Source organism: Phyllobates terribilis, unplaced genomic scaffold, assembly GCF_046119375.1.
Source record: "Phyllobates terribilis strain yellow unplaced genomic scaffold, ASM4611937v1 Scaffold_22__1_contigs__length_20350403, whole genome shotgun sequence".
Taxonomy (NCBI): Eukaryota; Metazoa; Chordata; class Amphibia; order Anura; family Dendrobatidae; genus Phyllobates; species Phyllobates terribilis.
Window position 1 is genome coordinate 4,798,513 of NW_027362782.1, and position 25,384 is coordinate 4,823,896.

Consider the following 25,384-nt stretch of genomic DNA (forward strand, 5'->3'; position numbering starts at 1 on the left):
TAGACGAGCAGGTCGCAGTAGCTTAATAAGACCGTTTAAATGCCCCTTGGAAGAGACATGCAGGTCGCAGTAGCTTAACAAGACGGTTTAAATCCCACTTCGAAGAGAAGTGCAGGTCTCAGTAGCTTAATAAGACAGTTTAAATGCCCCTTGGAAGAGACGTGCAGGTCGCAGTAGCTTAACAAGACAGTTTAAATCCCACTTCGAAGAGACATGCAGGTTGCAGTAGCTCAACCAGAGGGTTTAAATGCCCCTTGGAATAGGCTAGCAGGTCGCAGTAGCTTACCAAGATGGTTTAAATGCCCCTGGGATGAGACGTGCAGGTTGCAGTAGCTTAACAAGACGGTTTAAATGCCCCTTGGAAGAGCGGTGGAGGTCGCAGTAGCTTAACAAGACAGTTTAAATGCCCCTTGTAAGCGATGTGCAGGTTGCAGTAGCATAATAAGACGGTTTAAATGCCACTTTGAAGAGATGTGCAGGTCGCAGTAGCTTAACAAGACAGTTTAAATGCCCCTTGGAAGAGAAGTGCAGGTCGCAGTAGCTTAACAAGACGGTTTAAATGCCCCTTGGAAGAGACATGCAGGTCGAAGTAGCTTAACAAGACGGGCTAAATGCCCCTTGAAAGAGACGTGCAGGTCGCAGTAGCTTAACAAGACAGTTTAAATGCCCCTTGGAAGAGACATGCAGGTCGAAGTAGCTTAACAAGACGGTTTAAATGCGCCTTGGAAGAGACGTGCAGGTCGCAGTAGCTTAAGAAGACGGTTTAAATGCCCCTTCGAAGAGACGTGCAGGTCGCAGTGGCTTAACAAGACGGTTTAAATGCCCCTTGGAAGAGATGTTCAGGTCGCAGTAGCTTAATAAGACGGTTTAAATGTCCCTTGGAAGAGCGGTGGAGGTCGCAGTAGCTTAACAAGACAATGTAAATGCCCCTTGGAACAGACGTGCAGTTCGCAGTAGCTTAATAAGACGTTTTAATTGCCCCTTGGAAGAGATGTGCAGGTCGCAGTAGCTAAATAAGACGGTTTAAATGCCCCTTGGAAGAGATGTGGAGGTCGCAGTAGCTTAACAAGACAGTTTAAATGCCCCTTGGAAGAGACGTGCAGGTCGCAGTAGCTAAGCAAGAGGGTTTAAATGCCCCTTTCAAGAAACGTGCAGGTCGCAGGAGCTTAACGAGAGGGATTAAATGCCCCTTGGAAGAGACGTGCAGGTCGTAGTAGCTTAACAAGACAGTTTAAATGCCCCTTGGAAGAGACGTGCATTTCGCAGTAGCTTAACAAGACGGTTTAAATGCCCCTTGGAAGAGACGTGCAGGTCGCAGTAGCTTACCAAGACGATTTAAATGCCGCTTGGAAGAGATGTGCAGGTCGCAGTAGCTTAACAAGACAGTTTAAATGCCCAATGGAAGAGCGGTGGAGGTCGCAGTAGCTTAACAAGATGGTTTAAATGCCCCTTGGAAGAGACGTGCATTTCGCAGTAGCTTAACAAGACAGTTTAAATGCCCCTTGGAAGAGACGTGCAGGTTGCAGTAGCTTAATAAGACGGTTTAAATGCCCATTGGAAGAGATGTGCAGGTCGCAGTAGCTTAATAAGACGGTTTAAATGCCCCTTGGAAGAGAAGTGCAAGTCGCAGTAGCTTAAAAAGACGGTTTAAATGCGCCTTGGAAGAGACGTGCAGGTCGCAGTAGCTTAAGAAGACGGTTTAAATGCCCCTTCGAAGAGACGTGCAGGTCGCAGTGGCTTAACAAGACGGTTTAAATGCCCCTTGGAAGAGATGTTCAGGTCGCAGTAGCTTAATAAGACGGTCTAAATGCCCCTTGGAAGAGATGTGCAGGTCGCAGTAGCTTAATAAGACGGTTTAAATGTCCCTTGGAAGAGCGGTGGAGGTCGCAGTAGCTTAACAAGACAATTTAAATGCCCCTTGGAAGAGACGTGCAGTTCGCAGTAGCTTAATAAGACATTTTAATTGCCCCTTGGAAGAGATGTGCAGGTCGCAGTAGCTAAATAAGACGGTTTAAATGCCCATTGGAAGAGATGTGGAGGTCGCAGTAGCTTAACAAGACAGTTTAAATGCCCCTTGGAAGAGACATGCAGGTCGCAGTAGCTAAACAAGAGGGTTTAAATGCCCCTTTCAAGAAACGTGCAGGTCGCAGGAGCTTAACGAGAGGGATTAAATGCCCCTTGGAAGAGACGTGCAGGTCGTAGTAGCTTAACAAGACGGTTTAAATGCCCCTTGGAAGAGACGTGCATTTCGCAGTAGCTTAACAAGACGGTTTAAATGCCCCTTGGAAGAGACGTGCAGGTCGCAGTAGCTTACCAAGACGATTTAAATGCCGCTTGGAAGAGATGTGCAGGTCGCAGTAGCTTAACAAGACAGTTTAAATGCCCAATGGAAGAGCGGTGGAGGTCGCAGTAGCTTAATAAGACAGTTTAAATGCCCCTTGGAAGAGACATGCAGGTCGCAGCAGCTTAACAAGACAGTTTAAATGCCCCTTGGAAGAGAAGTGCAGGTAGCAGTAGCTTAACAAGACGGTTTAAATGCCCCTTGGAAGAGACGTGCAGTTCGAAGTAGCTTAACAAGACAGTTTAAATGCCCCTTGGAAGTGCGGTGGAGGTCGCAGTAGCTTTACAAGACAGTTTAAATGCCCTTTGGAAGAGACGAGTAGGTCACAGTAGCTTAACAAGACAGTTTAAATGCCCCTTGGAAGAGACGAGCAGGTGGCAGTAGCTTTACAAGACGGTTTTATTGCCCCTTGGAAGAGCGGTGGAGGTCGCAGTAGCTTAACAAGACAGTTTAAATGCCCCTTGGAAGAGAGGTGGAGGTCGCAGTAGCTTAACAAGACAGTTTAAATGCCCCTTGGAATAGACGTGCAGGTCGCAATAGCTTAACAAGACGGTTTAAATGCCCCTTGGAAGAGACGTGCAGGTAGAAGTAGCTTAACAAGAAGGGTTAAATGCCCCTTGAAAGAGACGTGCAGGTCGTAGTAGCTTAACAAGACGGTTTAAATGCCCATTTGAAAGTGCGGTGGAGGTCGCTGTAGCTTAACAAGACAGTTTAAATACCCCTTGGAAGAGACGTGCAGGTCGCAGTAGCTTAACAAGGTGGTTTAAATGCCCCTTGGAAGAGCGGTGGAGGTCGCAGTAGCTTAACAAGATGGTTTAAATGCCCCTTGGAAGAGACATGCAGTTCGCAGCAGCTTAAAAAGACGGTTTAAATGCCCCTTGGAAGAGACGTGCAGGTCGCAGTGGTTTAACAAGACGGTTTAAATGCCCCTTGGAAGAGACGTGCAGGTCGCAGTAGCTTAACAAGACGGTTTAAATGCGCCTTGGTAGAGACGTGCATGTCGCAGTAGCTTAACAAGACAGTTTAAATGAACCTTGGAAGAGATGTGCAGGTCGCAGTAGCTTAATAAGACGGTTTAAATGCCCCTTGAAAGAAAAGTGCAGGTTGAAGTAGCTTAACAAGATGGTTTAAATGCCCCTTGGAAGAGAGGTGGAGGTCGCAGTACCTTAACACGACAGTTTAAATGCCCCTTGAAAGAGACTTGCAAGTCGCAGTAGCTTAACAAGATGGTTTAAATGACCCTTGGAAGAGCGGTGGAGGTCGCAGTAGCTTAACAAGACAGTTTAAATGCCCCTTGAAAGAGACGTGCAGGTCGCAGTAGCTTAACAAGACGGTTTAAATGTCCCTTGGAAGTGCGGTGGAGGTCGCAGTAGCTTAACAAGACGGTTTAAATGCCACTTGGAACAGACGTGCAGGTCGCTGCATTTTAACAAGACGGTTTAAATGCCCCTTGGAAGAGACGTGCAGGTAGCAGTATCTTAACAAGACGGTTTAAATGCCCCTTGGAACAGACATTCAGGTCGAAGTAGCTTAACAAGACGGTTTAAATGCCCCTTGGAAGAGACATGCAGGTCGCAGCAGCTTAACAAGACGGTTTAAATGTCCCTTGGAAGAGACGTGCAGGTCGAAGTAGCTTAACAAGACGGTTTAAATGCCCCTTGGAAGAGACGTGCAGGTCGCAGTAGCTTAACAAGAGTATTTAAATGCCCCTTGGAATAGGCTTACAGGTCTCATTAGCTTACCAAGACGGATTAAATGCCCCTTGGAAGAGACGTGCCGGTCGCAGTAACTTAACAAGACAGTTTAAATGCGCCTTGGAAGAGACTTGCAGGTCGCAGTGGCTTAACAAAACAGTTTAAATGCCCCTTGGAAGAGACGTGCAGGTCGCAGTTGCTTATTAAGATGGTTTAAATGCCCCTTGGAAGAGATGTGCAGGTCGCAGTAGCTTGACAAGATGGTTTAAATGCCCCTTGGAAAAGTGTTGGAGGTTACAGTAGCTTAAGAAGACTTTTTAAATCCCCCTTGGAAGAGACGTGCAGGTCGCAGTAGCTTAACAAGAGGGTTTAAATGCCCCTTGGAATAGGCTTGCAGGACGCAGTAGCTTACCAAGACGGTTTAAATGCCCCTTGGAAGAGCATTGGAGGTCGCAGTAGCTTAACAAGACAGTTTAAAGCCCCTTGGAAGAGACGTGCAGGTCGCAGTAGCTTAATAAGATGGTTTAAATGCCCCTTGGAAGAGATGTGCAGGTCGCAGTAGCTTAATAAGACGGTTTAAATGACCCTTGGAAGAAAGGTGGAGGTCGCAGTAGCTTAACAAGACGGTTTAAATGCCCCTTGGAAGAGAGGTGGAGGTCGCAGTAGCTTAACAAGACAGTTTAAATGCCCCTTGGAAGAGACGTGCAGGTCGCAGTAGCTTACTAAGACGTTTTAAATGCCCCTTGGAAGAGACGTGCAGGTCGCAGTAGCTTAACAAGACGGTTTAAATGCACCTTGGAAGAGACGTGCAGCTCGCAGTAGCTTAACAAGATGGTTTAAATCCCCCTTGGAAGAAACGTTCATGTCGCAGTAGCTTAACAAGACGGTTTAAATCCCCCTTGAAAGAGACGTGCAGTTCGCAGTAGCTTAACAATAGGGTTTAAATGCACCTTGGAATAGGCTTGCAGGACGCAGTAGCTTACCAAGACGGTTTAAATGCCCCTTGGAAGAGCATTGGAGGTCGCAGAAGCTTAACAAGACAGTTTAAATGCCCCTTGGAAGAGACGTGCAGGTCGCAGTAGCTTAAAAAGATGGTTTAAATGCCCCTTGGAAGAGATGTGCAGGTCGCAGTAGCTTAATAAGACGGTTTAAATGCCCCTTTGAAGAGAGGTGGAGGTCGCAGTAGCTTAACAAGACGGTTTAAATGCCCCTTGGAAGAGAGGTGGAGGTCGCAGTAGCTTAACAAGACAGTTTAAATGCCCCTTAGAAGAGACGTGCAGGTCGCAGTAGCTTACTAAGACGGTTTAAATGCCCCTTGGAAGAGACGTGCAGGTCGCAGTAGCTTAACAAGATGGTTTAAATCCCCCTTGGAAGAAACGTTCATGTCGCAGTAGCTTAACAAGACGGTTTAAATCCCCCTTGGAAGAGACGTGCAGTTCGCAGTAGCTTAACAATAGGGTTTAAACGCACCTTGGAATAGGCTTGCAGGTCGCAGTAGCTTACCAAGAGGGTTTAAATGCCCCTTGGAAGAGACGTGCAGGTGGCAGTAGCTTAACAAGATGATTTAAATGCCCCTTGGAAGAGCGGTGGAGGTCGCAGTAGCTTAACAAGATTGTTTAAATGCCCCTTGCAAGAGACATGCTGTTCGCAGCAGCTTAAAAAGTCGGCTTAAATGCCCCTTGGAAGAGACGTGCAGGTCGCATTGGTTTAACAAGACGATTTAAATGCCCCTTGGAAGAGACATGCAGGTCACAGTAGCTTAACAAGACGGTTTAAATGCCCCTTGGAAGAGACGTGCAGGTCGCAGTAGCTTAACAAGAAGGTTTAAATGCCCCTTGGAAGAGACATGCAGGTCGCAGTGGCTTAACCAGACGGTTTAAATGCCACTTGGAAAAGTGGTGGAGGTTACAGTAGCTTAACAAGACGGTATAAATGCCCCTTGGAAGAGACGTGCAAGTCGCAGTAGCTTAAAAAGACGGTTTAAATGCGCCTTGGAAGAGACGTGCAGGTCGCAGTAGCTTAACAAGACGGTTTAAATGCCCCTTGGAAGAGACGAGCAGGTCACAGTAGCCTAACAAGACGGTTTAAATGCCCCTTGGAAGAGACGTGCAGGTCGCAGTAGCTTAACAAGACGGTTTAAATCCCCCTTGGAAGAGACGTGCAGTTCGCAGTAGCTTAACAAGAGGGTTTAAATGCCCCTTGGAATAGACTTGCAGGTCGCAGTAGCTTACCAAGACGGTTTAAATGCCCCTTGGAAGAGCGGTGGAGGTTACAGTAGCTTAACAAGATGGTTTAAATGCCCCTTGGAAGAGCGGTGGAGGTTACAGTAGCTTAACAAGATGGTTTAAATGCCCCTTGGAAGAGACATGCTGTTCGCAGCAGCTTATAAAGACGGTTTAAATGCCCCTTGTAAGAGACATGCAGGTCGCAGTAGCTTAACAAGACGGTTTAAATGCCCCTTGGTAGAGACGTGTAGGTCGCAGTAGCTTAACAAGACGGTTTAAATGCCCCTTGGAAAAGTGGTGGAGGTTACAGTACCTAAACACGAGGCTTTAAATGCCCCTTGGAAGAGACGAGCAGGTCAGAGTAGCTTAACAAGACGGTTTAAATGCCCCTTGGAAGAGACGTGCAGGTCGCAGTAGCTTAACAAGACAGTTTAAATGCCACTTGGAATAGGCTTGCAGGTCGCAGTAGCTTACCAAGACGGTTTAAATGCTCCCTGGAAGAGACTTGCAGGTGGCAGTAGCTTAACAAGACGGTTTAAATGCCCCTTGGAAGAGCGGTGGAGGTCACAGTAGCTTAACAAGACAGTTTAAATGCCCCTTGGAAGAGACGTGCAGGTCGGAGTAGCTTAATAAGACGGTTTAAATGCCCCTTGAAAGAAAAGTGCAGGTTGAAGTAGCTTAACAAGATGGTTTAAATGCCCCTTGGAAGAGAGGTGGAGGTCGCAGTACCTTAACACGACAGTTTAAATGCCCCTTGAAAGAGATGTGCAAGTCGCAGTAGCTTATCAAGACGGTTTAAATGCCCCTTGGAAGAAACGTGCTGGTCGCAGTAGCTTGACAAGATGGTTTAAATGCCCCTTGCAAAAGTGCTGGAGGTTACAGTAGTTTAACAAGACGGTTTAAATGCCCCTTGGAATAGACGAGCAAGTCACAGTAGCTTAACAAGACGGTTTAAATGCCCCTTGGAAGAGACGTGCAGGTCGCAGTAGCTTAACAAGACGTTTTAAATCCCCCTTGGAAGAGACTTGCAGGTGGCAGTAGCTTAACAACACGGTCTAAATGCCCCTTGAAAGAGCATTGGAGATCACAGTAGCTTAACAAGACAGTTTAAATGCCCCTTGGAAGAGACGTGCAGGTCGCAGTAGCTTAATAAGACAGTTTAAATGCCCCTTGGAAGAGACGTGCAGGTCGCAGTAGCTTAACAAGACGGTTTAAATTCCCCTTGGAAGAGCGGTGGAGGTCGTAGTAGCTTAACAAGACCGTTTAATTGCCCCTTGGAAGTGCGGTGGAGGTCGCAGTAGCTTAACAAGATAGTTTAAATGCCCCTTGGAAGAGACGTGCAAGTCGCAGTAGCTTAAAAAGACGGTTTAAATGCGCCTTGGAAGAGACGTGCAGGTCGCAGTAGCTTAAAAAGACGGTTTAAATGCCCCTTGGAAGAGACGAGCAGGACACAGTAGCTTAACAAGACGGTTTAAATGCCCCTTGGAAGAGACGTGCAGGTCGCAGTAGCTTAACAAGACGGTTTAAATCCCCCTTGGAAGAGACGTGCAGTTCGCTGTAGCTTAATAAGAGGGTTTAAATGCCCCTTGGAATAGACTTGCAGGTCGCAGTAGCTTACCAAGACGGTTTAAATGCCCCTTGGAAGAGACTTGCAGGTCGCAGTAGCTTATCAAGATGGTTTAAATGCCCCTTGGAAGAGCGCGGGAGGTTACAGTAGCTTAACAAGATGGTTTAAATGCCCCTTGGAAGAGACATGCTGTTCGCAGCAGCTTAAAAAGACGGTTTAAATGCCCCTTTGAAGAAACATGCAGGTCGTAGTGGCTTAACAAGACGGTTTAAATGCCCCTTGGAAGAGACATGCAGGTCGCAGTAGCTTAACAAAAAGGCTTTAAATGCCCCTTGGAAGAGACGAGCAGGTCACAGTAGCTTAACAAGAAGGTTTAAATGCCCCTTGGAAGAGACGTGCAGGTCGCAGTAGCTTAACAAGACTGTTTAAATCTCCCTTGGAAGAGACTTGCAGGTGGCAGTAGCTTAACAAGACGGTTTAAATGCCCCTTGGAAGAGCATTGGAGGTCGCAGTAGCTTAACAAGACAGTTTAAATGACCCTTGGAAGAGACGTGCAGGTCGCAGTAGCTTAATAAGACGGTTTAAATGCCCTTGGAAGAGATGTGCAGGTCGCAGAAGCTTAATAAGACGGTTTAAATGCCCCTTGGAAGAGACGTGCAGGTCGCAGTAGCTTAATAAGACGGTTTAAATGCCCTTGGAAGAGATGTGCAAGTTGCAGTAGCTTAAAAAGACGGTTTAAATGCGCCTTGGAAGAGAGGTGCCAGTCGCAGTAGCTTAACAAGACGATTTAAATGCCAATTGGAAAAGACTTGCAGCTCGCAGTAGCTTAACAAGACGGTTTAAATGCCCCTTGGAAGAGACGTGCAGGTCGCAGTGGCTTAACAAGACGGTTTAAATGCCCCTTGGAAGAGACGTGCAGGTTGCAGTAGCTTAACAAGATGGTTTAAATGCCCCTTGGAAAAGTGGTGGAGGTTACAGTAGCTTAACAAGACGGTTTAAATGCCCCTTGGAAGAGCGGTGGAGGTCGCAGTAGCTTAACAAGACAGTTTAAATGCCCCTTGAAAGAGACGTGCAGGTCGCAGTAGCTTAGCAAGACAGTTTAAATGCCCCTTGAAAGAGATGTGCAGGTCGCAGTAGCTTAACAAGATGGATTAAATGCCCCTTGGAAGAGACATGCAGGTTCCAGCAGCTTAACAAAATGGTTTAAATGCCCCCTTGGAAGAGACGTGCATGTCGCAGTGGCTTAACAAGACGGTTTAAATGCCCCTTGAAAGAGACATGCAGGTTGCAGTTGATTAACAAGACGGTTTAAATGCCCCTTGGAAGAGACGTGCAGTTCGCTGTAGCTTAACAAAAGGGTTTAAATGCCCCTTGGAATAGACTTGCAGGTCGCAGTAGCTTACCAAGACGGTTTAAATGCCCCTTGGAAGAGACTTGCAGGTCGCAGTAGCTTATCAAGATGGTTTAAATGCCCCTTGGAAGAGCGCGGGAGGTTACAGTAGCTTAACAAGATGGTTTAAATGCCCCTTGGAAGAGACATGCTGTTCTCAGCAGATTAAAAAGATGGTTTAAATGCACCTTGGAAGAGACATGCAGGTTGCAGTGGCTTAACAAGACAGTTTAAATGCCCCTTGGAAGAGACATGCAGGTCGCAGTAGCTTAACAAGACGGTTTAAATGCCCCTTGGTAGAGACGTGCAGGTCGCAGTAGCTTAACAAGACGGTTTAAATGCCCCTTGGAAAAGTGGTGGAGGTTACAGTAGCTTAACAAGACAGTTTAAATGCCCCTTGAAAGAGACGTGCAGGTCGCAGTAGCTTAGTAAGACAGTTTAAATGCCCCTTGAAAGAGATGTGCAGGTCGCAGTAGCTTAACAAGATGGATTAAATGCCCCTTGGAAGAGACATGCAGGTCGCAGCAGCTTAACAAAACGGTTTCAATGCCCCCTTGGAAGAGACGTGCATGTCGCAGTGGCTTAACAAGACGGTTTAAATGCCCCTTGAAAGAGACATGCAGGTTGCAGTTGATTAACAAGACGGTTTAAATGCCCCTTGGAAGAGACGTGCAGGTCGCAGTAGCTTAACAAGACGGTTTAAATGCCCCTTGGAAAAGTGGTGGAGGTTACAGTAGCTTAACAAGACGGTTTAAATGCCCCTTGGAAGAGACGTGCAAGTCGCAGTAGCTTAAAAAGATTGTTTAAATGCGCCTTGGAAGAGACGTGCAGGTCGCAGTAGCTTAACAAGACAGTTTAAATGCCCCTTGGAAGAGACGTGCAAGTCGCAGTAGCTTAAAAAGATGGTTTAAATGCCCCTTGGTAGAGACGTGCAGGTCGCAGTAGCTTAACAAGAGTGTTTAAATGCCCCTTGGAATAGGCTTGCAGGTCGCATTAGCTTACCAAGACGGTTTAAATGCCCCTTGGAAGAGACGTGCCGGTCGCAGTAACTTAACAAGCCAGTTTAAATGCGCCTTGGAAGAGACTTGCAGGTCGCAGTGGCTTAACAAGACAGTTTAAATGCCCCTTGGAAGAGACTTGCAGGTCGCAGTAGCTTATCAAGACGGTTTAAATGCCCCTTGGAAGAAACGTGCTGGTCGCAGTAGCTTGACAAGATGGTTTAAATGCCCCTTGGAAAAGTGGTGGAGGTTACAGTAGCTTAACAAGACGGTTTAAATGCCCCTTGGAAGAGACGAGCAAGTCACAGTAGCTTAACAAGACGGTTTAAATGCCCCTTGTAAGAGACGTGCAGGTAGCAGTAGCTTAACAAGACGATTTAAATCCCCCTTGGAAGAGACGTGCAGGTCGCAGTAGCTTAACAAGAGGGTTTAAATGCCCCTTGAAGAGGCTTGCAGGTGGCAGTAGCTTAACAAGACGGTCTAAATGCCCCTTGAAAGAGAATTGGAGATCACAGTAGCTTAACAAGAAAGTTTAAATGCCCCTTGGAAGAGACGGGCAGGTCGCAGTAGCTTAATAAGACGGCTTAAATGCCCCTTGGAAGAGATGTGCAGGTCGCAGTAGCTTAACAAGACGGTTTAAATTCCCCTTGGAAGAGCGGTGGAGGTCGCAGTAGCTTAACAAGACAGTTTAAATGCCCCTTGAAAGAGACGTGCAGGTCGCAGTAGCTTAACAAGACGGTTTAAATGCCCCTTGGAAGTGCGGTGGAGGTCGCAGTAGCTTAACAAGATGGTTTAAATGCCCCTTGGAAGAGACATGCAGGTCGCAGTAGCTTAACAAGACGGTTTAAATGCCCCTTGGAAGAGACGTGCAGGTCGCAGTAGCTTAACAAGACGGTTTAAATGCCCCTTGGAAAAGTGGTGGAGGTTACAGTAGCTTAACAAGACGGTTTAAATGCCTCTTGGAAGAGACGTGCAGTTCGCAGTAGCTTAAAAATATTGTTTAAATGCGCCTTGGAAGAGACGTGCAGGTCGCAGTAGCTTAACAAGACGGTTTAAATGCCCCTTGGAAGAGAAGAGCAGGTCGCAGTAGCTTAAAAAGACGGTTTAAATGCCCCTTGGAAGAGACGAGCAGGTCGCAGTAGCTTAACAAGACGGTTTAAATGCCCCTTGGAAAGGTGGTGGAGGTTACAGTAGCTTAACAAGACAGTTTAAATGCCCCTTGGAAGAGAAGTGCAAGTCGCAGTAGCTTAAAAAGATGATTTAAATGCCCCTTGGAAGAGACGTGCAGGTCGCAGTAGCTTAACAAGTGTGTTTAAATGCCCCTTGGAATAGGCTTGCAGGTCGCATAAGCTTACCAAGACGGTTTAAATTCCCCTTGGAAGAGACGTGCAGGTCGCAGTAGATTAACAAGATGGTTTAAATGCACCTTGGAAGAGACGTGCAGGTCGCAGTAGCTTAACAAGACGGTTTAAATCCCCCTTGGAAGAGACGTGCAGGTCGCAGTAGCTTAACAAGAGGGTTTAAATGCCCCTTGGAATAGGCTTGCCGGTCGCAGTAGCTTACCAAGACGATTTACATTCCCCTTGGAAGAAACGTGCAGGTCGCAGTAGCTTAAGAAGATGGTTTAAATGCCCCTTGGAAGAGCGGTGGAGGTCGCAGTAGCTTAACAAGATGGTTTAAATGCCCCTTGGAAGAGACATGCTGTTCGCAGCAGCTTAAAAAGTCGGTTTAAATGCCCCTTGGAAGAGACGTGCAGGTCGCAGTGGCTTAACAAGACGGTTTAAATGCCTCTTAGAACAGACATGCAACTCGCATTAGCTTAACAAGATGGTTTAAATGCCCCTTGGAAGAGACTTGCAGGTCGCAGTAGCTTATCAAGACTGTTTAAATGCCCCTTGGAAGAGACAAGCAGGTCGCAGTAGCTTAACAAGAGTGTTTAAATGCCCCTTGGAATAGGCTTGCAGGTCGCAGTAGCTTACCAAGACGGTTAAAATGCCCCTTGAAAGAGACGTGCAGGTCGCAGCAGCTTAGCAAAACAGTTCAAATGCCCCTTGAAAGAGATGTGCAGGTCGCAGCAGCTTAACAAGATGGTTTAAATGCCCCTTGGAAGAGACATGCAGGTCGCAGCATCTTAACAAGACGGTTTAAATGCCTCCTTGGAAGAGACGTGCATGTCGCAGTGGCTTAACAAGACGGTTTAAATGCCCCTTGTAAGAGACGTGCAGGTCGCAGTAGCTTAACAAGACGGTTTAAATCCCCCTTGGAAAAGACGTGCAGGTCGCAGTAGCTTAACAGGAGTGTTTAAATGCCCCTTGGAATAGGCTTGCAGGTCGCAGTAGCTTACCAAGACGGTTTAAATGACCCTTGGAAGAGCATTGGAGGTCGCAGTAGCTTAACAAGACAGTTTAAATGCCACTTGGAAGAGACGTGCAGGTCGCAGTAGCTTAATAAGACGGTTTAAATGCCACTTGGAAGAGACGTGCAGGTCGCAGCAGCTTAACAAGACGGTGTAAATGCCCCGTGGAAAAGTGGTGGAGGTTACAGTAGCTTAACAAGACGGTTTAAATGCCCCTTGGAAGAGCGGTGGAGGTCGCAGTAGCTTAACAAGACAGTTTAAATGCCCCTTGAAAGAGACGTGCAGGTCGCAGTAGCTTAGCATGACAGTTTAAATGCCCCTTGAAAGAGACGTGCAGGTCACAGTAGCTTAACAAGACGGTTTAAATGCCCCTTGGAAGAGACATGCAGGTCGCAGTAGCTTAACAAGACGGTTTAAATGCCCCTTGGAAGAGACGTGCAGGTCACAGTAGCTTAACAAGATGGTTTAAATGCCCCTTGGAAGAGACATGCAGGTCGCAGCAGCTTAACAAGACGGTTTAAATGCCCCTTGGAAGAGACGTGCATGTCGCAGTGGCTTAACAAGACGGTTTAAATGCCCCTTGAAAGAGACATGCAGGTCGCAGTAGCTTAACAAGACGGTTTAAATGCCCCTTGGAAGAGACGTGCAGGTTGCAGTAGCTTAACAAGACGGTTTAAATGCCCCTTGGAAAAGTGGTGGAGGTTACAGTAGCTTAGCAAGACAGTTTAAATGCCCCTTGGAAGAGACGTGCAAGTCGCAGTAGCTTAAAAATACTGTTTAAATGCGCCTTGGAAGAGACGTGCAGGTCGCAGTAGCTTAACAAGACGGTTTAAATGCCCCTTGGAAGAGACGAGCAGGTCGCAGTAGCTTAACAAGACTGTTTAAATGCCCCTTGGAAAGGTGGTGGAGGTTACAGTAGCTTAACAAGACAGTTTAAATGCCCCTTGGAAGAGAAGTGCAAGTCGCAGTAGCTTAAAAAGATGTTTTAAATGCCCCTTTGAAGAGACGTGCAGGTCGCAGTAGCTTAACAAGAGTGTTTAAATGCCCCTTGGAATAGGCTTGCAGGTCGCATTAGCTTACCAAGACGGCTTAAATGCCCCTTGGAAGAGACGTGCCTGTCGCAGTAACTTAACAAGACAGTTTAAATGCGCCTTGGAAGAGATTTGCAGGTCGCAGTGGCTTAACAAGAAAGTTTAAATGCCCCTTGGAAGAGACTTGCAGGTCGCAGTAGCTTATCAAGACGGTTTAAATGCCCCTTGGAAGAGACGTGCAGGTCTCAGTAGCTTGACAAGACGGTTTCAAATCCCCTTGGAAAAGTGTTGGAGGTTACAGTAGCTTAACAAGACAGTTTAAATGCCCCTTGGAAGAGACGTGCAAGTCGCAGTAGCTTAAAAAGACGGTTTAAATGCCCCTTGGAAGGGAGGTGGAGGTCGCAGTAGCTTAACAAGACAGTTTAAATGCCCCTTGGAAGATACGTGCAGGTCGCAGTAGCTTAACAAGACGGATTAAATGCCCCTTGGAAGAGACGTGCAAGTCGCAGTACCTTAAAAAGACGGTTTAAATGCGCCTTGGAAGAGACGTGCAGGTCGCAGTAGCTTAAGAATACAGTTTAAATGCCCCTTGCAAGAGACGAGCAGGTCACAGTAACTTAACAAGACGGTTTAAATGCCCCTTGGAAGAGACGTGCAGGTCGCAGTAGCTTAAGAATACGGTTTAAATCCCCCTTGGAAGAGACGTGCAGGTCGCAGTAGCTTAACAAGAGGGTTTAAATTCCCCTTGGAATAGGCTTGCAGGTCGCAGTAACTTACCAAGACGGTTTAAATGCCCCTTGGAAGAGCATTGGAGGTCGCAGTAGCTTAACAAGACAGTTTAAATGAATCTTGGAAGAGACGTGCAGGTCGCAGTAGCTTAACAAGACGGTTAAATGCCACTTGGAAGAGACGTGCAGGTCGCAGTAGCTTAACAAGACGGTTTAAATGCCCCTTTGAAGAGACATGCAGGTCGCAGTAGCTTAAAAAGACGGTTTAAATGCCCCTAGGGAGAGAGATGGAGGTCGCAGTAGCTTAACAAGACAGTTTAAATGCCCCTTGGAAGAGACGTGCAGGTCGCAGTAGCTTACTAAGACGGTTTAAATGCCCCTTGGAAGAGACGTGCAGGTCGCAGTAGCTTAACAAGACGGTTTAAATGCACCTTGGAAGAGACGTGCAGGTCGCAGTAGCTTAACAAGATGGTTTAAATCCCCCTTGGAAGAAACGTTCATGTCGCAGTAGCTTAACAAGACCGTTTAAATCCCCCTTGGAAGAGACGTGCAGTTCGCAGTAGCTTAACAAGAGGCTTTAAATGCCCCTTGGAATAGGCTTGCAGGTCGCAGTAGCTTACCAAGACGGTTTAAATGCCCCTTGGAAGAGACGTGCAGGTGGCAGTAGCTTAACAAGATGGTTTAAATGCCCCTTGGAAGAGCCGTGGAGGTCGCAGTAGCTTAACAAGATGGTTTAAATGCCCCTTGGAAGAGACATGCTGTTCGCAGCAGCTTAAAAAGTCGGTTTAAATGCCCCTTGGAAGAGACGTGCAGGTCGCAGTAGCTTAACAAGGCGATTTAAATGCCCCCTGGAAGAGACATGCAGGTCGCAGTAGCTTAACAAGACGGTTTAAATGCCCCTTGGAAGAGACGTGCAGGTCGCAGTAGCTTAACAAGAAGGTTTAAATGCCCCTTGGAAGAGACATGCAGGTCGCAGTAGCTTAACAAGACGGTTTAAATGCCCCTTGGAAAAGTGGTGGAGGTCGCAGTAGCTTAAAAAAACGGTTTAAATGCGCCTTGGAAGAGACGTGCAGGTCGCAGTAGCTTAACAAGACGGTTTAAATGCCCCTTGGAAGAGACGAGCAGGTCACAGTAGCTTAACAAGACGGTTTAAATGCCCCTTGGAAGAGACGTGGAGGTCGCAGTAGCTTAACAAGACGGTTTAAATCCCCCTTGGATTGTTATGTTCTGCTACCAGAGCTAAGGAAAGAGAGTAGATCTGTCCCTACGATAGAACTCAGCTTGATCCCTACGATGTATGGCAGGATTTAATTTCATTGGTAGACCAATCCAGTACAGGATTGTGCAATTTTAACCAGGGCAATCCCAACACCACCGGAGAAGGCAAGTTATTCAAAACTACCAAATCCAATTTCTCATGGTGAACACCATTAATAGTGAGGGGAAATTCACAGACCTTGAGAGTAACATTCTTCAAAGGGGAGCCATCCACAGAAACCACAGCAATGGGGGATGACAAAGGTTCGGGTTTTAAATTGAGTTTTTCCAAGAATCCCCCATCAATTACATTCAGAGTAGACCCACAATCGACAAACACCCGAAATTCCATTAATTTTTCCTGAGCAATAGTGGAAGCAGCTAAAAATACACCCTTGGAATTTAAACAGGCAATACGGGCATGACTGACCTTTTTTTTTTCTTTCTTCATACGAAGCACACAGCTTTTAATGAAATGACCAGAATTTCCGCAATAGAAACACAAACTTTCAGAAAATCTGCGGTCCTTTTCTTGAGAGCGAGGTGCCATCGCTCCAATCTCCATCGGCTCTCCACTGTTAGTGCACACATTCTCATGACCAGAAACTGACATAGCAGAGGATTTGCTCTCATTAACCCTTGCACGCAGTCTCCTATCCACCCGTATAGCTAATTGCATAGCCTGTTGCAAATCTTCAGGTGTGGGATAAGCAATTAGCAGGTCTTTAACCCTTTCACTAAGCCCAGCAAGAAACAGACTCTTCAGAGCAGAATCGTTCCACCCTATTTGAGTAGACCACCGATGGAAATGAGCACAATATTTTTCCACATTACCTGATCCCTGTCTCAAACGTCTCAACTCAGTCTCAGCAGATGAGACACGGTCAGGATCATCATATAATAGCCCCAAAGCAGAAAAAAAACTATCCACTGATCTAAAGCATGTATCACTAGGTTGCAAAGAAAAGGCCCACTCCTGAGGCTCTTTGCGCAAAAGTGACATTATGAACCCTATGCGCTGGGATTCATCACCAGAGGACCTGGGTCTCAAACTAAAATACAATAAGCAAGCATTTTTAAATGAAAAAAATTCTTGGTGTTCACCAAAAAATAAATCAGGCAAACGTACCTTCGGCTCCAAGAAATGTGCTCCAGGACAGTTACTCACGTGCTGATGGAGCTCGGCCACCTTCAGAGAGAGTCCCTGCAGGCGTTGAGCCAAATCCTGAACCGACACCATGATGGAACAGAAAAATCTTTCCTTAGAGAATTTGCAGGCTGGACTTACTGTTATGTTCTGCTACCAGAGCTAAGGAAAGAGAGGAGATCTGTCCCTACGATAGAACTCAGCTTGATCCCTACGATGTAACAGGGAACCTGATCCTGCGATCAGACCTGCTATAGTCCTCAGCTAGTCTGTACGGAGACCTATAGATGTGGGGAAGGAATCCCTACAAGTACTAGGGACTGGGAGCAAAATGGACACCTCCAAACAGAAATAGTAGCAGACAGACGAACAAACAAAATATATAGAACACAGAGGTCCGGAGACCAAGCAAACTAACAGAGTTAGATACTGAGCACAGGCTAGCTAAAGAGTAGTAATACAATGAAGTCCAGCAAAGCCAGAAGGGTGGAGCAGGACTAAATAGGCCAACAAGGTCATGTGACCAGCAATAGAAAAAACCTAAGAGCAAGGTTCTAACATGGAAGAGACATGCGGTTCGCTGTAGCTTAACAAGAGGGTTTAAATGCCCCTTGGAATAGACTAGCAGGTCGCAGAAGCTTACCAAGACGGTTTAAATGCCCCTTGGAAGAGACTTGCAGGTCGCAGTAGCTTAACAAGATGGTTTAAATGCCCCTTGGAAGAGCGGTGGAAGTTACAGTAGCTTAGCAAGATGGTTTAAATGCCCCTTGGAAGAGACGTGCTGTTCACAGCAGCTTAAAAAGACTATTTAAATGCCCCTTGGAAGAGACTTGCAGGTCGCAGTGTCTTAACAAGACGGTTTAAATGCCCCTTGGAAGAGACATGCAGATCGCAGTAGCTTAACAAGACAGTTTAAATGCCCATTGGTAGAGACGTGCAGGTCGCAGTAGCTTAACAAGACGGTTTAAATGCCCCTTGGAAAAGTGGTGGAGGTTACAGTAGCTTAACAAGACGGTTTAAATGCCCCTTGGAAGAGACGTACAAGTCGCAGTAGCTTAAAAAGACGGTTTAAATGCGCCTTTGAAGAGACGTGCAGGTCGCAGTAGCTTAACAAGAAAGTTTAAATGCCCCTTGGAAGAGACGTGCAGGTCGCAGCAGCTTAACAAGACGGTTTAAATGCCCCTTGGAAAAGTGGTGGAGGTTACAGTAGCTTAACAAGACAGTTTAAATGCCCCTTAGAAGAGACGTGCAGGTCGCAGTAGCTTAACAAGATAGTTTAAATGCCCCTTGGAAGAGACGTGCAGGTCGCAGTAGCTTAACAAGACGGTTTAAATGCCCCTTGGAAGAGCGGTGGAGGTCGCAGTAGCTTAACAAGACAGTTTAAATGGCCCTTGGAAGAGACATGCAGGTCGCAGTAGCTTAATAAGACGGTTTAAATGCCCCTTGGAAGAGATGTGCAGGTCGCAGTAGCTTAATAAAATGATTTAAATGCCCTTTGAAAGAGAGGTGGAGGTCGCAGTAGCTTAACAAGACAGTTTAAATGCCCCTTGAAAGAGACGTGCAGGTCGCAGTAGCTTAACAAGACGGTTTAAATGCTCCTTGGAAGTGTGGTGGAGGTCGCAGGAGCTTAACAAGACAGTTTAAATGCCCCTTGGAAGAGACGTGCAGGTCGCAGTAGCTTAACAAGATGGTTTAAATGCCTCTTGGAAGAGCTGTGGAGGTCGCAGTAGCTTAACAAGATGGTTTAAATGCCCCTTGGAAGAGACAAGCAGGTCGCAGTGGCTTAAAAAGACGGTTTAAATGCCCCTTGGAAGAGACGTGCAGGTCGCAGTGTGTAACGGATCTGGGAGGTGGAACCTCTGTGCAACTATACAAGGGGGCAGTCCTTGTAAGGAAGCGGGTGGCTCCCAGGGAAGACGGGCAGGTAGTCACGGCAAGTGACAGGGACAGTCTCTGGGTAGAGGGGCAAGTAGTCATGGCAAGTGACAGGGACAGTCTCTGGGTAAAAGGGCTGGTAGTCACGGCAAGTGACAGGGACAGTCTCTGGGTAGAGGGGCAGGTAGTCACGGCAAGTGACAGGGACAGTCTCTGGGTAGAAGGGCTGGTAGTCACGGCAAGTGACAGGGACAGTCTCTGGGTAGAAGGGCAGCGGGCTGGTGGCTGGTGAGCGCTCCCAGGTGAGCGGGCAAGAGTCTCTGGACAGGCAGGTGGTCACGGCAAGTGACGGCATAGCCTCCAGGTAGGCTAGCAGGCAGGTAGCAAGTGAGCGCTCCCAGGTGAGCGGGCAAGAGTCTCTGGACAGGCAGGTAGAAGGGCTGGTAGTCACGGCAAGTGACAGGGACAGTCTCTGGGTAGAAGGGCAGCGGGCTGGTGGCTGGTGAGCGCTCCCAGGTGAGCGGGCAAGAGTCTCTGGACAGGCAGGTGGTCACGGCAAGTGACGGCATAGCCTCCAGTTAGGCTAGCAGGCAGGTAGCAGGTGAGCGCTCCCAGGTGAGCGGGCAAGAGTCTCTGGACAGGCAGGTCACGGCAAGTGACGGCAGAGCCTCCAGGTAGGCTAGCAGGCAGGTAGCAGGTGAGCGCTCCCAGGTGAGCGGGCAATAGTCTCTGGACAGGCAGGTGGTCACGGCAAGTGACGGCAGAGCCTCCAGGTATGCTAGCAGGCAGGTAGCAGGTGAGTACTCCCAGGTGAGCGGGCAGGCTGGTCCATAGACAGACTGACAGGTGTCGGAGAGCAGACCGTCGGACCGCAGGCTTGCAAGCTGGTAAGCGGATATCAGGCAGGTATCAAGCAGGAATCTGTCAGAAGACTGGCAGGAAACAGGTAGGAATCAGGCAGGTGACTGGCAGGTCACTGGAAACGGGACCTGAGGGCTGAAGCAGAGTGAAGGCTTTGCAACAACATTGCTCGGGCACTTCCATTTTGGAGGAGGTGCCTTATATATGGAGAGGTCCTCCGGCCATGGGCCGGGGACTCCTTAGGACGGCGCGCGCGGCCCCTTTAAGAGAGGGGGAGAGCACGCGCGTCCCTGCCTAGCAGGGGGCAGGGACGCCGACGCTACACAGTGGCTTAAAAAGACGGTTTAAATGCCCCTTGGAAGAGACATGCAGGTCGCAGTAGCTTAACAAGACGGTTTAAATGCCCCTTGGAAAAGTGGTGGAGGTTACAGTAGCTTAACAAGACTGTTTAAATGCCCCTTGGAAGAGACGTGCAAGTCGCAGTAGCTTAAAAAGACGGTTTAAATGCGACTTGGAAGAGACGAGCAGGTCGCAGTAGATTAACAAGACGGTTTAAATGCCTCTTGGAAGAGATGAGCAGGTCACAGTAGCTTAACAAGACGGTTTAAATGCCCCTTGGAAGAGACGTGCAGGTCACAGTAGCTTAACAAGATGGTTTAAATGCCCCTTGGAAGAGAGGTGGAGGTCGCAGCAGCTTAACAAGACGGTTTAAATGCCCCTTGGAAGAGACATGCTGTTCGCAGCAGCTTAAAAAGACGGTTTAAATGCCCCTTGGAAGAGACGTGCAGGTCGCAGTGGCTTAACAAGACGGTTTAAATGGCCCTTGGAAGAGACATGCAGGTCGCAGTAGCTTAGCAAGACGGTTTAAATGCCCCTTGGAAGAGACATGCAGGTCGCAGTAGCTTAACAAGACGGTTTAAATGCCCCTTGGAAGAGACATGCAGGTCGCAGTAGCTTAACAAGATGGTTTAAATGCCCCTTGGAAAAGTGGTGGAATTTACAGTAGCTTAACAAGATGGTTTAAATGGCCCTTTGAAGAGACATGCAATTCGCAGTAGCTTAAAAAGACGGTTTAAATGCGCCTTGGAAGAGACGTGCAGGTCGCAGTAGCTTAACAAGACGGTTTAAATGCCCTTTGGAAGAGAACAGCAGGTCACAGTGGCTTAACAAGACAGTTTAAATGCCTCTTGGAAGAGACGTGCAGGTCGCAGTATCTTAACAAGACGGTTTAAATGCCACTTGGAAGAAACATGCAGGTCGCAGTAGCTTAATAAGATGGTTTAAATGCCCCTTGGAAAAGTGGTGGAGGTTGCAGTAGCTTAACAAGACGGTTTAAATGCCCCTTTGAAGAGACATGCAATTCGCAGTAGCTCAAAAAGACGGTTTAAATGCGCCTTGGAAGAAACGTGCAGGTCGCAGTGGCTTAACAAGATTGTTTAAATGGCCGTTGGAAGAGACATGCAGGTCGCAGTAGCTTAGCAAGACGGTTTAAATGCCCCTTGGAAGAGACGTGCAGGTCGCAGTAGCTTAACAAGATGGTTTAAATGCCCCTTGGAAAAGTGGTGGAGGTTACAGTAGCTTAACAAGACGGTTTAAATGCCCCTTTGAAGAAACATGCAATTCGCAGTAGCTTAAAAAGACTTTTTAAATGAGCCTTGGAAGAGACGTGCAGGTCGCAGTAGCTTAACAAGACGGTTTAAATGCCCTTTGGAAGAGACGAGCAGGTCACAGTAGCTTAACAAGACGGTTTAAATGCCCCTTTGAAGAGACATGCAATTTGCAGTAGCTTAAAAAGACGGTTTAAATCCCCCTTGGAAGAGACATGCAGTTTGCTGTAGCTTAACAAGAGGGTTTAAATGCCCCTTGGAATAGACTAGCAGGTCGCAGCAGCTTACCAAGACAGTTTAAATGCCCCTTGGAAGAGACTTGCAGGTCGCAGTAGCTTAACAAGATGGTTTAAATGCCCCTTGGAAGAGCGGTGGAAGTTACAGTAGCTTAACAAGATGGTTTAAATGCCCCTTGGAAGAGACGTGCTGTTCGCAGCAGCTTAAAAAGACGGTTTAAATGCCTTTTGGAAGAGACTTGCAGGTCGCAGTGTCTTAACAAGACGGTTTAAATGCCCCTTGGAAGAGACATGCAGGTCGCAGCAGCTTAACAAGACGGTTTAAATGCCCATTGGTAGAGACGTGCAGGTCGCAGTAGCTTAACAAGACGGTTTAAATGCCCCTTGGAAAAGTGGTGGAGGTTACAGTAGCTTAACAAGACGGTTTAAATGCCCCTTGGAAGAGACGAGCAGGTCACAGTAGCTTAACAAGATGGTTTAAATGCCCCTTGGAAGAGACGTGCAGGTTTCAGTAGCTTAACAAGACAGTTTAAATGCCCCTTGGAAGAGACGTGCAGGTCGCAGCAGCTTAACAAGACGGTTTAAATGCCCCTTGGAAAAGTGGTGGAGGTTACAGTAGCTTAACAAGACAGTTTAAATGCCCCTTAGAAGAGACGTGCAGGTCGCAGTAGCTTAACAAGATGGTTTAAATGCCCCTTGGAAGAGACGTGCAGGTCGCAGTAGCTTAACATGACGGTTTAAATGCCCCTTGAAAGAGCGGTGGAGGTCGCAGTAGCTTAACAAGACAGTTTAAATGGCCCTTGGAAGAGACATGCAGGTCGCAGTAGCTTAATAAGACGGTTTAAATGCCCCTTGGAAGAGAGGTGCAGGTCGCAGTAGCTTAACAAGACAGTTTAAATGCCCCTTGAAAGAGACGTGCAGGTCGCAGTAGCTTAACAAGACGGTTTAAATGCCCCTTGGAAGAGCGGTGGAGGTCGCAGTAGCTTAACAAGACAGTTTAAATGCCCCTTGAAAGAGACGTGCAGGTCGCAGTAGCTTAACAAGACGGATTAAATGCCCCTGGGAAGAGATGTGCAGGTCGCAGTAGCTTAATAAGATGATTTAAATGCCCCTTGGAAGAGAGGTGGAGGTCGCAGTAGCTTAACAAGACAATTTAAATGCCCCTTGAAAGAGACGTGCTGGTCGCAGTAGCTTAACAAGACGGTTTAAATGCCCCTTGGAAGTGTGGTGGAGGTCGCAGTAGCTTAACAAGACAGTTTAAATGCCCCTTGGAAGAGACGTGCAGGTCGCAGTAGCTTAACAAGATGGTTTAAATGCCTCTTGGAAGAGCGGTGGAGGTCGCAGTATCTTAACAAGATGATTTAAATGCCCCTTGGAAGAGACAAGCAGGTCGCAGTGGCTTAAAAAGACGGTTTAAATGCCCCTTGGAAGAGACGTGCAGGTCGCAGTGTGTAACGGATCTGGGAGGTGGAACCTCTGTGCAACTATACAAGGGGGCAGTCCTTGTAAGGAAGCGGGTGGCTCCCAGGGAAGACGGGCAGGTAGTCACGGCAAGTGACAGGGACAGTCTCTGGGTAGAGGAGCAAGTAGTCACGGCAAGTGACAGGGACAGTCTCTGGGTAGAAGGGCTGGTAGTCACGGCAAGTGACAGGGACAGTCTCTGGGTAGAGGGGCAGGTAGTCACGGCAAGTGACAGGGACAGTCTCTGGGTAGAAGGGCTGGTAGTCACGGCAAGTGACAGGGACAGTCTCTGGGTAGAAGGACAGCAGGCTGGTGGCTGGTGAGCGCTCCCAGGTGAGCGGGCAAGAGTCTCTGGACAGGCAGGTGGTCACGGCAAGCGACGGCAGAGCCTCCAGGTAGGCTAGCAGGCAGGTAGCAGGTGAGCGCTCCCAGGTGAGCGGGCAAGAGTCTCTGAACAGGCAGGTGGTCACGGCAAGTGACGGCAGAGCCTCCAGGTAGGCTAGCAGGCAGGTAGCAGGTGAGCGCTCCCAGGTGAGCGGGCAGGCTGGTCCATAGACAGACTGACAGGTGTCGGAGAGCAGACCGTCGGACCGCAGGCTTGCAAGCTGGTAAGCGGATATCAGGCAGGTATCAAGGAGGAATCTGTCAGAAGACTGGCAGTTAACAGGCAGGAATCAGGCAGGTGACTGGCAGGTCACTGGAAACGGGACCTGAGGGCTGAAGCAGAGTGAAGGCTTTGCAACAACATTGCTCGGGCACCTCCATTTTGGAGGAGGTGCCTTATATATGGAGAGGTCCTCCGGCCATTGGCCGGGGACTCCTTAGGACGGCGCGCGCGGCCCCTTTAAGAGAGGGGGAGCGCGCGCTCGTCCCTGCCTAGAAGGGGGCAGGACGCCGACGCTACACAGTGGCTTAAAAAGACGGTTTAAATGCCCCTTGGAAGAGACATGCAGGTCGCAGTAGCTTAACAAGACAGTTTAAATGCCCCTTGGAAGAGACGTGCAGGTCGCAGTAGCTTAACAAGACGGTTTAAATGCCCCTTGGAAAAGTGGTGGAGGTTACAGTAGCTTAACAAGACTGTTTAAATGCCCCTTGGAAGAGACGTGCAAGTCGCAGTAGCTTAAAAAGACGGTTTAAATGCGCCTTGGAAGAGACGAGCAGGTCGCAGTAGATTAACAAGACAGTTTAAATGCCTCATGGAAGAGATGAGCAGGTCACAGTAGCTTAACAAGATGGTTTAAATGCCCCTTGGAAGAGACGTGCAGGTCACAGTAGCTTAACAAGATGGTTTAAATGCCCCTTGGAAGAAAGGTGGAGGTCGCAGCAGCTTAACAAGATGGTTTAAATGCCTCTTGGAAGAGACATGCTGCTCGCAGCAGCTTAACAAGACGGTTTAAATGCCCCTTGGAAGAGACGTGCAGGTCGCAGTGGCTTAAAAAGACGGTTTAAATGGCCCTTGGAAGAGACATGCAGGTCGCAGTAGCTTAACAAGACGGTTTAAATGCCCCTTGGAAGAGACGTGCAGGTTGCAGTACCTTAACAAGACGGTTTAAATGCCCCTTGGAAGAGACATGCAGGTCGCAGTAGCTTAACAAGATGGTTTAAATGCCCCTTTGAAAAGTGGTGGAGGTCACAGTAGCTTAAAAAGACGGTTTAAATGCCCCTTTGAAGAGACATGCAAGTCGCAGTAGCTTAAAAAGACGGTTTAAATGCACCTTGGAAGAGACGTGCAGGTCACAGTAGCTTAACAAGACGGTTTAAATGCCCTTTGGAAGAGACGAGCAGGTCACAGTAGCTTAGCAAGACGGTTTAAATGCCCCTTGGAAGAGACGTGCAGGTCGCAGTAGCTTAACAAGACGGTTTAAATGCCACTTGGAAGAGACATGCAGGTCGCAGTAGCTTAATAAGATGGTTTAAATGCCCCTTGGAAAAGTGGTCGAGGTTACAGTAGCTTAACAAGACGGTTTAAATGCCCCTTTGAAGAGACATGCAATTCGCAGTAGCTTAAAAAGACGGTTTAAATGCGCCTTGGAAGAGACGTGCAGGTCGCAGTCGCTTAACAAGACGGTTTAAATGGCTGTTGGAAGAGATATGCAGGTCGCAGTAGCTTAACAAGACGGTTTAAATGCCCCTTGAAAGAGACGTGCAGGTCGCAGTAGCTTAACAAGACGGTTTAAATGCCCCTTGAAAGAGACATGCAGGTCGCAGTAGCTTAACAAGACGGTTTAAATGCCCCTTGGAAAAGTGGTGGAGGTTACAGTAGCTTAACAAAACGGTTTAAATGCCCCTTTGAAGAGACATGCAATTCGCAGTAGCTTAAAAAGACTTTTTAAATGAGCCTTGGAAGAGACGTGCAGGTCGCAGTAGCTTAACAAGACGGTTTAAATGCCCTTTGGAAGAGACGAGCAGGTCACAGTAGCTTAACAAGACGGTTTAAATGCCCGTTGGAAGAGATGTGCAGGTCGCAGTAGCTTAAGAAGATGGTTTAAATGGCCCTTGGAAGAGAGGTGGAGGTCGCAGCAGCTTAACTAGACAGTTTAAATGCCACTTGGAAGAGACGTGTAGGTCGCAGTAGCTTAACAACGCGGTTTAAATGCCACTTGGAAGAGA